The sequence below is a fragment of the Protopterus annectens genome, chromosome 8.part1 (genome assembly GCF_019279795.1).
Source record: "Protopterus annectens isolate FY-2018-M chromosome 8.part1, PAN1.0, whole genome shotgun sequence".
Taxonomy (NCBI): domain Eukaryota; kingdom Metazoa; phylum Chordata; order Ceratodontiformes; family Protopteridae; genus Protopterus; species Protopterus annectens.
The window spans coordinates 55,937,884-55,953,926 of NC_056742.1; the positions used below are offsets into that span (position 1 = coordinate 55,937,884).

Consider the following 16,043-nt stretch of genomic DNA (forward strand, 5'->3'; position numbering starts at 1 on the left):
ACCTATTACAGTTGTCTGTAGTGGTGTGGCAGTTTGCACTTAATTTCATTCAAGGATTTCTTCTGGAAATGTTACTTGTGATGGCTGAGTGCACTAGCAGTTTTTGTTGTTTTCATGTTGCTAAAGACTAGGAAGGTAACTTTTCAGGGCAGTGAATCGTATCACCACCAGAGACAGATAATTATGTCCATCTCTTATAGGAATTCATTTGCATTATTGTCACCAAGGTGGACAGTACCATGAAACTGAAGCTTAATTACACTAATCTTTGTGCTGTAGTTTGAAAGAGAAACTTAGCTAAGTGTTTAGACTTTTACCTAAAGTGGACATCTAGGTAGCCCCTGTGAACTTTTAGCATCTTATAACTTATTTAACAGTGAACATTAGTTAGGGTCTACACGATATACTATGTTATGGAGGTTCCCACAGAAGTTGGATTTTCATTCATATTTCACAGGTACAGTTATTCAGCTGTCTACTGTTCATACATTTTTTAAATATTTGGTAACCCTCTGGGTGGACTGATGCAAGTACATTTTTTAACCATGACCTGGTTGGTTGCATACAGCATATGCTATTTAGTGTTCACTGCACTTACGTACACATTCAGACTAGATGAGTCTTATATTTATATAATGTGTAGGTAAATGTGAGGCTAAGAAGCAAACACAGGTCTAATGCAGTTAAAGAAAAACAGGCATAGAATGCAGTATTTTATTAAACTGAATAATATGATTATACAGTACATGGTGATTTCAAAGTATAGGCTGTCAGAGCCTTGTGATTTGCAGTACAGAACAAGAGTAGTATGTGGGTGATTTTGTTTTGGTTGTTGAGGGGCTTTAATTTGTGTGAGGTTGCAGTTTTACTTGTATTTATGCATTTTTTAATGGCAGTTTATGCAATCAAGCAATAGTGAGGTTAAGAGTGATTTATTATTTCCTGCATTGTTGTGAACTCTCAGAGTGAATATGTATATAAGTTTGGAAGGGTTGCATGTAGCAATGTCACCTTTACATGTAAACCAACATCAGTGTCATTTGCTCTCCACATACTATCAATGCATGGAGCCAGAGTTATGATTCATGTATGGAGTAGCTACTGCAGCTGCTGTATTATGTACACACCTGAGCATTCATTACTTGTTCAAACACTGCTCCCGCTAACATGGATCAGAGGGAGTCATTCAAAAAAGACATGATGTCAGTTGTAGCAAGCAGACAAAGTGGGAAATTGCAGGGTTGTACTGTAAAGAGACAGTCTATAAAGCAGTAATGGTCAAACTATTAAATCAAGAACTTTAGAAAAAATGTTATCAAATCAACAGTTCATCAAAATTTATGGTAATACACTGTATGGAAGTATTTTTGCAGAATGACAAGTCCTTTTGCATCCTTCATTACCCCTAAGTTATGAAGACCAACTCAGAGATTGCACAGCCTCAGAGAAGACAGACATAAATAACTTGTTTATAGCGCTATGCTATATATTTAATGAACTGCTACTCTGATAAGTTAATTCCATGAACTCTGATTTGATAGTAGCCCAGATGTCAAACATCGATTCACAGTATGCTATGGAAAAATGACCAGAGCAGTAATTCTCAGATGGTGAGGCCATAATCCTTGGGTAGCAGTAAGGGCTAACCTATTTCACAGGAGGTCCAGCCTTCTTAGAAAACCTTGTTTACTTAAAACACTATTTTCTGTTTGTTTTATTTGTAATCACATACTCACAAAAAACTAAAGGATAGTAATCCATAAATATGAGTATTTTGCTGCAATTTAAAGCTCTGCCCCATTATTCTGACAACCTGCTTACTTTGCAGAATATACACAGATTGAAAACATGACATGGTTTTATATATATATATATATATATATATATATATATATATACATATATATATATATATATATATATATATATATATATATATATATATATATATATATATATATATATATATATATATATATATATATACATATATATATATATATATATATATATATCAACTGTCTAGATTTTCACCTCATATTTGTGGTCTGTTCCTCATAAAATGTGTGGTTTTCTGGCAAATCATTGGGATGATATGAAGTTTGAAATCACTAAATAATGGCATACATTTGAGTTTCAAAAAAAACCCCAGTTACCCTAGCAATTTTCTAAGCTTATAAGAGCAACATTTAAAATATGTCCCAATTTCTGGACCTTTGTCCATCAATTTTGTCAGGCTTTGTCCAGATTTCATGCACTAAGAGGTTGTGAAGTGTGTTAAACTGGTCTTCAGTGGAGATAAATTGACTGAAAGATAGATAGATATATAGATAGATAGATAGATAGACAGATAGATTTTGAAATCCCTAGCCCCACTCCTGGCTGCTGTGCATCCCTGGTAGTAGTATTTGCACCTGTAACCCTCCTGCCAGGGTAAATCTCCCCAGATACTGTGCCACTCGGGCTGGTCAAGACCTACAGAAACAGTAGACTTCATAATCAAACTCTGCTACCTCATCCCAGTACAGAAAAAGGACCACTGTCGTCCCTGTGCTGTACTGGCCTAGGAAGCAGGAACTGTAGTTAAAAAGTATGTGTAACCAGCTTCTTATCTCCTACAACTGCAACTAATTCCTGTTTTTATTAGTTTAAGGGAGTGGTCCCTATCGGGAATACCAGCAGCCATAGTCTCCCACTCACTATCCTATATACCATCCATTAATTTAACCTCTAACTCTCCCCCTGGCTTTCTATTGTTTCCTCTTCTTTCCCTACAACTCTCTCAATCTCCCCCGTGATATCACTATTGATGTTACAAGGAATAACCACTAGAGGGCAGTATAACATCACAACCTACCAGTTACTTTGTTCTTACAAAACAAGTCCTCAAACCTAAGTTGTTTTATTCCTGCCTCAGGTACCACCTTTACTCACCCTTGTCTCTCTGAATTTATTCTTATCTTTCTTCCTTTCTCACCACTTGTAAGCTCCTGACCTCCTCGTATACCTTACTTTGAACTTACCTTCCAAATCTCTGATCTGCCTTCTTACTTCACTACTTGGCTCTACCCGCTCCATTCGCCCTGCGGGCTCACTCCACTCCCCTACCCTACCCCCAAATTCCACCCACCCCCACATCAACTACACTTATATCTGTCCAGTCCCTCCCACAATTAACTTACATCCAATCAACATCCTTCCCACCCTCTGCATTTCCTGTTACCAATCACAAACTTACTACCCTCATATATTTAATTACATCACTCCAATTCATTCCTGTCAATTAACCAAGGCCAATTACTATGAATATCTTCCTCCAGCAAATGACCCTACTACTCCTCCTAGCATTTACCTACCGCATCACTTGTTACAACTATTCAATACAAAACAACTCTTCCTTCAGCCATAAATCCACATCCATTATCTCTCCTATCCCTTCTACATACTCCCTAATGATAATCCCCACCCTATTCAACACCACTGCCACTACTTATACCCTTCTTAAACCCATCAACACCTACCCCACATTTGTTATTACCTACAGATACATAATACTACTGTAAAAGATAGTGAAAATACTACAAAAAAAAAAACAATGTGAACTATTAAATGATGGAGAAATCCACCCTAACCCAGGTCCTTATGATACAAATCCTCCTACTAATACACAACCTCCCAAACTAACCCAAATCAATACCAAACCAGCAAATAGTCTACTCCTTCTAAATCTAAATATCAGGAGCATCAATAAAAAGATACACGAGCTTCATACTCTAATCTCACAATTTCTCCCAGATATAATCAGTTTAACAGAAACATGGCTAAAACCAATTACCAAGGATACAGAGATCCTACCATCTGGATACAGTATCCTTCGGCAAGATAGACTAAAGAAGAAAGGTGGAGGCATTGCTCTATTTTATAAAAATACACTATCCATAGCTAAAACTGAGTTGACATTACCCCCCTTGGACAAGGCAGAAATACTCTTAACTAAGCTCAAAATAGGTAACAACAAAACTATCAACTTAGTAACAGGTTATATCCCCCCAGGCAATAATATCCCCATCATGGAAAATTTACTACAATGCCTATCACAAACCTTGCCACAAAAAAGTATTCTATTAGGGGATTTTAATATTGACTGGCTCACATGCTCTTCCCAGGCTCCCACTAATCATATCAACATACTTCCCTTCTCTCAACTAATCAAAGAACTCACTAGACTCGACAAAAATAGTAAAAGAGAAACACTTTTAGACTGGATTTTACTAAACAAAATACCTTCCTGACTCACTAAGCGACCATCAAACTACCTTCCTACTCAAATATAACTCTCACCACCCCCAAACCCCCATACTCCAAACAATAAGAAACAAAAAACACTTCAACTTACCAAACTTCTTACAAGATCTAAAGCTCTACAACTGGTCGTAACTGTATTATCTACCCCTAGACAAAGCTATCAAACACTTTAACTCTACCTTCCTAGAGATACTAAATAGGCACGCCCCCCGCAAGAACTACCAGAGTTAAATCCAAAACAGTTCCATGGTTAACAAGGGAAACAAGGCAAAAAATAAAAGAAAGGAATAGAGCCTGGACATTCTGGAGGTCCAACAAAAACCCAGGAACACAGCAAGCATACCAACAGAAAAGAAATCTAACTAAGAAACTAGTAATGCAAGATAAAAGAAATTACTTTATAACCCATCAAACCCAACACTCAAACAATCCAAAAAAGCTCTGGGCAGGCTTAAACAGGTTACTACACCCTGGAAAAACCACTATCCCACCCCCAACAACAGGCTTAACAAAAGAAAACATAGCTGAATCATTTAACTCATTCTTTACTGAGACTGTACTTGCCCTTGCCCAAAACCAAACCTATACAAATACTACAAGTGCCCCCCCAAACCTAACAACAGCTCCATATTTAAGCTACAACCCACCTCAACCTCCTATATAAGAAAATTACTATCCCAACTAAAACCAAAAACACTAGGAGCAGATTCCCTCACCAATGATTTCTTAAAACTAGCAGCAAATGAAATAGCTAAACCAGTCTCAATCCTAATAAACCAATCCATCTCAGAAGGTTCAGTACCCTTGATCTGGAAAACTGCCTATATCATACCCCTACACAAAGGGGGAAATTCTTATGACATATCTAACTACAGACCAATAGCAATATTTTCCCCAGTTGCTAAAATATTAGAAAAATGTATTCACCATCAATTAATGACACATCTTATTGATCAAGAGCTCATATCTCATACACAGCATGGGTTTCGGCCAGGACATAGCACAACCACCGCACTGCTAGCATTCATAGATACCATTAATCACAATAGGAATAATGGTAAGCTTTCTTCAGCCCTCTTCCTAGACCTATCAAAGGCATTTGATATGGTTAACCATGAAAAACTAATCTCCCATCTTGTAAACCTAGGCTTAGATAACTTATCAGTTTCCTGGTTTAAAAACTGCCTCAACAATAGACAACAGGCAGTACTATGGAATAATAACTTGTCTCCACTCTTACCTGTAACACTTGGAGTACCTCAGGGATCTATGCTGGGCCCCTTGCTGTTCTCAATTTTTACAAATAATCTCCACTCAGTTGCAAAAAGTTCAAGCCTTAAACATTACGCAGATGATTCAACTATAATATATAGTGCCCCTACTTTACCAGACCTCCACAAAAAGACCCAGGATAACTTTCACTCAGTAGAAACATGGCTCAATGAGAATGGCTTGATACTCAACCCCCCAAAAAACAAGCTCCTGCTATTTCATCCCTCAACTATAACTGCCCCCACCTGCACCTTTACTATCCACTCAAATAACGGTACCCCCATATCACCTGAAACCCAGACAAAACTACTAGGTATTACTATTGACAACAAGCTCAAATTTGATGTACACATTAATCTGGCCATTAAAAATACTAACAAAAAACTAGGTAGCCTCTACAAACATAAAGCATTCCTGACCCATAATGCTAGAACTACAATTGCACGTACACACCTTCTCTCAACACTACTATAGGCCACACCCATCTTGACTTATCCAAAACAGAAATCAATAAAATGACAACCTGCTATAATCAGATAGCCAAATTTGCCAACAACAGCTCCTACAGAACACATCACTGCCTAAACCTAAAGCAATTCGCCTGGCTAGAACTACCAAACTTACTTATTTATAGTCAGCTGGTTACTACTCACAAGCTACTCTATCAACAAAATATATCACCTTCACTATCTAACATTGTCCAACAATATTCCTGTCTTAGGCAACTCCGCTCAACTGACAAATTGCAGTTAGCTTTTACTAGATCCAACAACCATGCTGGTGACTCCCTTTACTCTTCTTATGTGGCCAAAATCTGGAACTCCCTGCCTACATCCATATCCCTGATAACCTCCCTACCTACATTTAAAAAAGCTATCTACAACTACCTCAGCAACAAATGGCTGTGTCTCTGTTCAACTCCAGACTAATACCTGATCCACTCCAGTACTGTTGTAACTATTGTCCCAAACTAGAGTCCTATCTGTTACCTGCATATATACCACATCAGAGGTATGATGACATACATGTAACAGTGTTAGTATGAACAATGTAAAACTGTTTATTGACTATTGTAAACTGTATCTGTCTGTAGTTTATACCTATAAATGTCAATAACTAGATACCCTAATGAATCTAGATGAAATATGTACCCAAGTTTGTCTGTATGTTCTGTAAAATTGTCTCTTTGGAGCTTTTCTCCCCGTTCCTCCACTGAAAATGGACATGTATCCAGCTGGACTGTCCCGGTTAACAAATGTAAAATAAAAATAAATAAATAAAATAAATAGATAGATAGATAGATAGATAGATAGACAGATAGATAGATAGACAGTCAGATAATTTGTCTGAGTGCATTTGTAAGCTAAACTATTTTAAACATAGCTTAGATGGATAATCCTATTGTATACAGCAAGGTGGGCAATTTAGAAAATCTTTATAGCTCTATAATACAGTGTTATTCAAATCTAAACTTTACTATTAGTTCTGTAGTCTGCACATTTAGTTGACCCCTTTGCTTTGTCTTCTGATATTTTTTCTACAGTAATGTATCCTTTCTGTTGAAACATTAAAGGTCTGCATTAATGCTATTGACAAAGCCATGCTTAAGTTGTTTAAAAATATTCCAAACTTAGGAAAAATCACAGTAATATTTAAAAACTGCATAATTTATTTTTATAGAGGACATGATAAAGTGATTCACATAAAATGCAAGTAAGTACGTTCCTGTTTCAGATAACATGGGACTACACTCCCCAGCTTTAGTATAGTATCTATTTTGTCAGATAATCAACATAACTATCCTAGGTGTAACCACTGCATACATTGCCTGATTAACATGAAAAGTGCACATTTGCCTGCTCTGCATTGAAAAAAAAACCTATTGGGTAAAGCATATATAAAGTGCCGACATGCACCGATAGTCAAATGGATTTCACTGAAAAGGTATTTGGTATTTTCTCATACAGCATGCATTAAGGAATGCCATTGTTTACATTTCATAATAATACATATTAGAATATGATATGGGACCATAATTTCATGGATGTTTAATTAATGCAATAATGATTTGAACCTTCTGGCATGATATGTGGTTAATGATATAGCAATATGCCATGATGGGCTGTGTGTTAATAATGGTTTACCTATGCTTAGCGCCATTTGCAATAAGACTGAAAATGAATGTGTAACACCTGCCGAAATTAATAAATTCAGCTTTATCCATGGCTAATAGTGGAATATTACTACCACACAATGGACTTTTAAGAAAGGTGAATAATTTCCATTTATCAGTTGAAAAACTAATTGCTTATATGGAGATTTCAACATACCTCACTTTTATCTCCCACAGAGGAAAAAGAATGCATTGGTGTGGCCATTTGTATAGCAGTGGACATTATTATGTGACACGGTTTGGTGAGCTGCAGGATCAGACTGTGTTTCTTTTACATATGTACGTATTTATGTATTTATTTTTGTACATGAATATGAATTTGCATATTTATTTTTTTTGTACATGAATATGTATGTGTATATTTATTTATTTATTTTTTAAATGTTTCCTTTATGTGTCCTGCAAATAAATTATATAATATGATTGTGAGAGTACACATTTTGTTTAAAGCGTGTTACTTTTGCTAATGAAGAGAAAACATTCTGGCAATTTAATTTCTTAATTGTGTCACATTGACATTACAGTGCGACAAGTGTCCATTATGTTTAATGGATATTTATTGGGCTCATACACATACTTTAAAACTAGAAGGAAGTGGTCATCAAATACACATGTTGAATGCTGAATTTCAAATTCAGAAATCATTCAATCATATAGTAAAGGTCATCTGTGTAATTATACTGGCTTTTATTATACAGCCAGTCTTTTATCTCAGGATATTTAGTAATACTAAAATCAATAATGTATTTTCAAGCTTACATTATGAATTTCATTTCCAAAGTTGTAGCACCGCAGCTGAGTAGATGATGGTCTGAGCATTGTAGGCATTCATTTTGTTAAAATGAAGCTCCAGAAAAATGTATTTTGGAAATGCTTTATGGTTTTCCAACTAAAAATTTACATGTTTTTGTAGAAGCAGATTACTTTTGTGTGAAGAAAGTGGAACATCATCAAACAATAATTCATTTGCCCTCATTTGTACTGTAGTAGCAGCTCTGTTTGCAATCAGAAATGTAGGAAAAGGGAGTATCAGTTTCTGAAGAAAACAAAGAAACAAAGATGCTAAGGTCATATTGTAAAAAAATTAACAGGAATGCACACATCATCACACACACACACACACACACACACACACACACACACACACACGCGCGTGCACGCGCGTGCACATGCGTATACATAGCTATGTGTGTGTGTGTGTGTGTGTGTGTGTGTGTGTGTGTGTGTGTGTGTGTGTGTGTGTGTGTAATATATGTACATAAAAACACAATAGTCCACTGTGTAGGGTGTCCAGATCCAAATATATACACAAAATGCTCTAAAAACTCAATTTAATAACCATTTAAAATTCAGTTAAGCGGTTTCATCTACGTTATAGACTTCATCAGAACATATTTGTAAATTCCATCCATCTTTAAATACTATCATAAACCAATCAGCTCCACAAGGTAATCAGTCAATTAATTCTTAATCATATAAATACACATAGCTTAAAGTGCACTGTGCTTTCAATAAAACAAGATACCTTATTTGATTAATATACTATAACAATAAATAAATATCATTAAATAATTGCCCTAATGAAATATAAATAACAACAAATACATATAATCACATTTTCCTAATATAAATATAAATATAATGATATTAAAAACTATTAAGAAATATTAAAAAGTTGTTATAAAGTATATGTCATTCCATAAAGGATTTTATGCTTTTGCTATATCTGTATATAATTAAGCCTTTAGTTCCAATATAGGCTTAATGGATATACCATCATTTATTCCCGGATGTACTGTTGAATTTAATAATATTTGCCATCTAGTTTCTCTTTCACCTAATTTCTTCCTAATGTAACTACAACATGTGGTTTACCTAGCTGAATGTACAAAATATTCTTGTTTTTATGTGGGGAAAACTGACAGGTGTCTAAGGAACAGAATATATGACCATTTTTATTGCATTAGGAAAGAAGATATAACTAATGCGTTATATAGACACCTAGTCAAAAGCCCTTGTTGTGATGAGTTTAAGCTTGCTATATTAGAACATATACTTGTTAACCCCGGGGGGGGGGGTAGCATTAGTAAGAAATTAGGTGAAAGAGAAACTAGATGGCAAATATTATTAAATTCAATAGTACATCCGGGAATAAATGATGGTATAGCCATTAAGCCTATTTTGGAACTAAAGGCTTAATTATATATAGATATAGCAAAAGCATAAAATCCTTTATGGAATGACATATACTTTATAACAACTTTTTAACATTTCTTAATAGTTTTTAATATCATTATATTTATATTTATATTAGGAAAATGTGATTATATGTATTTGTTGTTATTTATATTGCATTAGGGCAATTATTTAAGGATATTTATTTATTTTTATAGTATATTAATCAAATAAGGTATCTTGTTTGATTGAAAGCACAGTGCACTTTAAGCTATGTGTATTTTTATGATTAAGAATTAATTGACTGATTACCTTCTGGAGCTGACTGGTCTATGATAGTATTTAAAGATGGATGGAATTTACAATTGTGTTCTGATGAAGTCTGTAATGTAGATGAAAGCACTTAACTGAATTTTAAATGGTTTTTAAATTGAGTTTTTAGAGCATTTTGTGTATATATTTGGATCTGGACACCCTACACAGTGGACTATTGTGTTTTTATTTTATTTGGTTGTTATCACTGGTATTTGGACTTATTAATGTGGTGGTGGTGCTGCGGTAGCATTGTCGCCTCACAGTAAGATGCTGTCCTGTTCAATTCTCAGCAAGAGCATCTTCTGAGTGGAGACATGCGTGAATGGGCATACCTTCGTTGAAGGTTGTGCATCAGGGCTGGCAACTCAGCATGTAAAAATCTACTGCCAATCATTAGCGGACCGGAGTTCTGCTGTGGCGACCCCCAACCGGGAAAAGCCAAAAGACACAACAACAATATATATAATATATATATATATATATATATATATATATATATATGTCGGTTTACTATTGAAATGTCGAACGGCACTACATCGACTGTACTATAGTCGAACACGGAAGTTCGAAAATAGTAATGTCGACGTCAAAAAAAACAATCTAGGAATGGTTTTAAAATGGGTCGAGGTAGGTATTCAGTATTATTCAGAACTACAAACATCTCCCCTACCTCGACCCATGTTAAAACACAGTCCTAGATTGTTTTTTGTTGTCGACATTACCATTTTCGAACTTCCGTGTTCGACTATAGCACAGTCGATGTAGTGCTGTTTGACATTTCAATAGTAAACCATATGGGTCTATGTCAAAATACTGAATCTTCATTTCACTGAAACTTAAATGGTCGAACTCATTTCACTGAAAACTCATGTCACTGAAAATGTATTTCATAGAAAACTTTCACCACAAGAAATACATCCACTAACTTATATTTACTAACTCTGTGTCTGTAGACCCGTAGAGAGGGAAAAAAAACACTACACACGGTCAATCAGTACTGGAGAGGAAACACAGATATGTACAGATCTAGGGGTACAACATGATGCTGGCCAATGCAATTCAAACATTCTCTGCTAAGCTCAGTTCCGTAATAACTCCCATGATAAGAAATGGCACTTGCGCATACTTTCTGTACACTTCTACACTTTTCTACAAAAATGAGTGTTCAATGAAATAATATGTAAATATCTCTCTCTCTCTCTATATATATATATATATATATATATATATATATATACATTTATTTATCTATGTGTATATATATATATATATATATATATATATATATATATATATATATATGTATATATATATATATATATATATATATATATATAAATATATATATATATATATATATATATATATATATATATGTATATATATTATATATTTTATTTTATTTTATTTTACATTTGTTAACCGGGAAAGTCCAACTGGATACATATCCATTTTCAGCGGAGGCCCGGGGAGAAAATTCCAAGCACATAAACATTTAAAATGCAGTATACAGTAATATTTAACAATTAAGATATGTGTATATATATATATATATATATATATATATATATATATATATATATATATATATGGGTGTGTGTGTGTGTGTATGTGTATATATATATATATATATATATATATATGTATGGGTGCGTGTGTGTATGTGTATATATAAATATATATATATATATATATATATATATATATATATATATGTATATATATATATATATATATATACACATATACATATGCCACCATCAGCTTCAACCCTCCTTTTATCCCATTTTGTACATGGGGTTGGGGAGTCACATCAGCAGTGATCATCACCAAAAGCCAAATTCCACACCACTAGGTATATATATATATATATATATATATATATATATATATATATAGGTGTGTGTGTGTGTGTGTGTGTGTATATATATATATATATATATATATATATATATATATATATAGAGAGAGAGAGAGAGGGAGAGAGGCAGATTTTTTTCAACATGATGCATGTATATTCTAGGGGATGTAGTGTAATTCAGTTATTGAGAGCAGAAAACTAATGTTATCAGTATTTGTATGGATAAATGTGGCCATCTTCTTGCAAAGCATCCAAAAGTACAGTCATGTTGTTAGTATTTGTTGGTTTTTTTTTTGTTTGTTTTTTTTTTTACAGACAGGTAGCACAGGGATTCTGAAGTATCTAAGAGGATACATTATTTTACTAGTATATATTTTAGGGTATTGCTTATTTTATACCACTGACTGAATCCATAAATATTTTCTGTACACAACATACTGCAGTGTTGTAATTTATTTCAGTTAGCATGTAATTATATGAATTTACCACTGCACTGTACACCTTGAAGATCTGACATCTGATTCTTCACTTTTGGTTTTGTAACCTAATAGTCAGTATCACAGTGACAAACTATATTTTGAGTCTAAGGTGTGTGATCTTGGAGTGATTTGGATGACTGGCTGAATTTAAAGGACCATATTTCAGATGTCATAAAATCATCTTGTTTCCATTTTGGACTATGTCTTTGATCAAGCACCTTATTCCTTCTGATGTCCTTTCCACTGTGGTCCTAGCTTTGATGTTTTCTTGTTTGGATTACTGTAATGCTATAATTATTGGCCTTCCTTAACCAGGGATTGCATGTTTGCAATTTGGGCAAAATTCTGCTGCATGTTTACTTTCAGGTGTTCCAAAACATCATCTATCACTCAGTTATTTAAAGTTTACACTGGCTTCCTGGAAAATTTTGCATAACTTTTTAAGATTCTTGTTATGGTATAATTTTCACTTCACAGTCTTAGTCCACTTTATCTGAAGGACTTTTAACATACTTACAATCCTTCTCATTTTCCACATCCCATTTCATAAAATCTTCTGATTATACCGGCATATAATCTGAATTCTTTAGGTTTCTGCTCTTTTAACTACCAACCATATTATGGAATCGTCTTCCTGTTTGGCTTTAAGGCATGTGTACCATTGCAGGCTTTAAGGGTGCTCTTAGAACATATCTATTTGATATTGCTTATTCATGAATGTTTATTGTATTGTACGCTAACGTGTTTTATTACCTTCATGTCGATTATTGATGAGTTGCACAGTGTTGTGAATCATGCATTTGAACTTGACTTCCCATGACTAAAGAATCTAATAACTATGCTATAGTAGATGTGAGAGAAACATATACAGGAGTATCACATAGTAATGGCAGCGGTGGGGCAGCAACACTTTTTAGAATAAATAATGTTCAGTTCAATGCCATGATATAGTTGAGAGCTTTGTTACTCAGGAAAACCTCCATCGGTCTTCTCCTTGTATGTAATTACTTTGTGACAAGGCAACATTGTTGAACCCTTAACTTGAAGGATGGTATGTTTAGCACATTATATGTCCTTGGTTCTTGGTAGTAAGCAGGCTTAACGCTGCTGTGTTTCTTCACTTTCTGTAAGCTTAACAGGCATAGTTTGGTAAGGATTTGTGATTTTGATAACACTAGAGCAAACATCAGAGAGATGTGTCACCTATGTATTTACTTTTGTCCTGTTCAGCCTAATGAAATTACTACCAGCTATGAATAATTTGCCCATTGGTATATTTACTGAAGGATAAATCTGAAGATGTTCGCTTTCCAGCATATATTGTCAGTATAGCCGCATCTCTTATCACAAGTATTTCATTAACCTTTACTTTGCAAACTCATAGCATAATTATTCTTCATAAAATACAGTGGTAACTACAAGCACAACATACTTTGCTAACAAAGGAATGATTAGTCGCTGATAAGTGAATGAATCTGCAGAGACGCAGTGTGAAATCAGATCTTCTGTGGACAAACAAAGCACATCATTCCATTAGTTAACAAACTCCATTTCAGCTTTTTCCCCATTTCTTTCAGGTTGTAGTAACTTTGTTTCATTTATTCCTTTTCAGACTAACACTTCTTTTGTCTTCAGTTTATTATTCTGTGAAATATACTGTACTAAATGCAATAGGTAGCCAAATAAATACGCATGCCTTAATAACTAGTTAATTATGCTCTATACTTCCCAAAAGCTGAGCTTTTAGTATATGATTGTTTCTTTCAAAAGCCTAGTTTGAGATAATATCCATATATTCAAACAAGCAATTGATCAGACTAGACCCTTCAAACCACAATGTTTTCCATGCCAAAATAGATAACCTGCCATTTTTTTCTTTCTTTTTTGCATTTCGTTCAAGTCTGAGTTTACTATAAAAGTTCTCATTACAAGACATCCCATTCCATCAGTTTATAATTGCAGGGTTGCTAGCAATGTTGCACTGCTATGCAGGATGTAGTTATGGTGACAAATGGACACTGCAGAGTCCTGTCAGTTGATGCACAGTGTGGCTCTATTGACTGACAGCTGTTCTGCACAATGAGATGTGGCATGCTGGGACTTTAGTAGCAGACAATTGCTTTTAGAATGTGTAGATTGGCCAGAAAAACAAAACAGCAAGAACTGCCAGTCTAGTCCTGGGAGGGGAATGCTACATAATTAAGCAGTACGCACATGATTTAGGTACCTTCTAGTTTCTTAAAAAGTCACCTGGCTGACCCTCTTTATATATCTGTTCATATCCAAAACCAAGCAATGATTAGCGCTTTTAAACAATGATCAACATAGGAAGCAGTTTCCTATTGACAGCTCACAACATTTAAGTGTTTGTAATAATTTAAAACATTCTGGTTTTGCAATTTGGGTGCTTCCCACCCAAGTCACCTCACTGATAAGATTCGTACTCCTATCAGAGGTGGGTGTCAAATCTTCCGCTGCTTCAGATGTTGAACAAAAATGACGAGGCAGTATTTGTGACAATGTTGGTGAAGGTATAATATTCCAGAGCACAGATACTACCACTAATATGAACCTGTATTACATGGCATACAAGGTATCCAGTCACCCAGTACCATTTCTCCAGCAAAGGAGCACAGACAGGTAGGTGCCTTGCATATCTGTTAGTACAGTGCAGCATTATCATGTACAGTTTTATTCTTTATATTACTGTGTGCTAGCACATTGAGGAACTCTCTTAGTGAAGCATAATAAACCCCTTATTTTATGTACCCTTGCCTTTGCATTTTACAGTGTTGCTGCATTTTTATCAGTTATATTTCTAGTGAGATATGACTTATTGCAAATAAAACAATCTGCAGTGAGATATAACTCAAATGTATTGTCATACTATATCATTGTCATAACGCTGAGAAAGACATTTAACTAGATCAGACAGGAAACACTGTAAGTAAAATAAAATTGCTTTTATTTATTTACCTGTCATTTTCTAATTTACTAAGTGGACTGATCCATGAACCCTACTGAGCTTAACCTGAGACTTCTGCAGCAGAAATGACTTGATCTGGGATACATGTCATCAACATGCTGCCCACAGGTTGTATTATTTCATTTACTTCATTTCTGTTTATGGGTGGTATCTCTAAATGATTTGCAGGTACTAGTCTGATTCTAATGATTTAGCAACTATGCAAGCCAAGTATAAAAAAGTAAATGTTTTGGTGTGCAATGAAGACTCTTTTAACTAGTTTATATTTGAATCTGCAATTAAAAGCAAATGGGTAGTTGGATTGTTCAGTGAAGTCTAATTCAGAATATCTCAGTTTGTGAATCTGTCTTAAACCAAATTTTGTATTTTATTTTATTTATTTATTTACTGAAAGTTGAAAATTGCTTTTAGAAATTGCAGTCATACTATATTTTCCCAGCTGAAAACTGACAGAAAACATATTTTCTGTGTGTGTGT

General features: G+C 34.5%; 1 protein-coding gene across 4 annotated transcripts in view; it reads left to right on the forward strand.

Moving 5' to 3' along the window:
• The window catches only part of ZNF536 (zinc finger protein 536), a 1,745,320-nt gene that overhangs the window by 169,300 nt on the left and 1,559,977 nt on the right, over positions 1–16,043 (forward strand). Inside the window, exon 1 of one of the 4 annotated variants that reach the window (XM_044081672.1) lies at positions 7,951–8,029. The exons of the other annotated variants lie outside the window; for them this stretch is intronic. The gene's annotated coding sequence lies outside the window, so the exon portion shown is untranslated. Of the gene's footprint in view, positions 1–7,950; positions 8,030–16,043 lie in introns of those variants that run through there. 4 annotated transcript variants of the gene reach the window in all.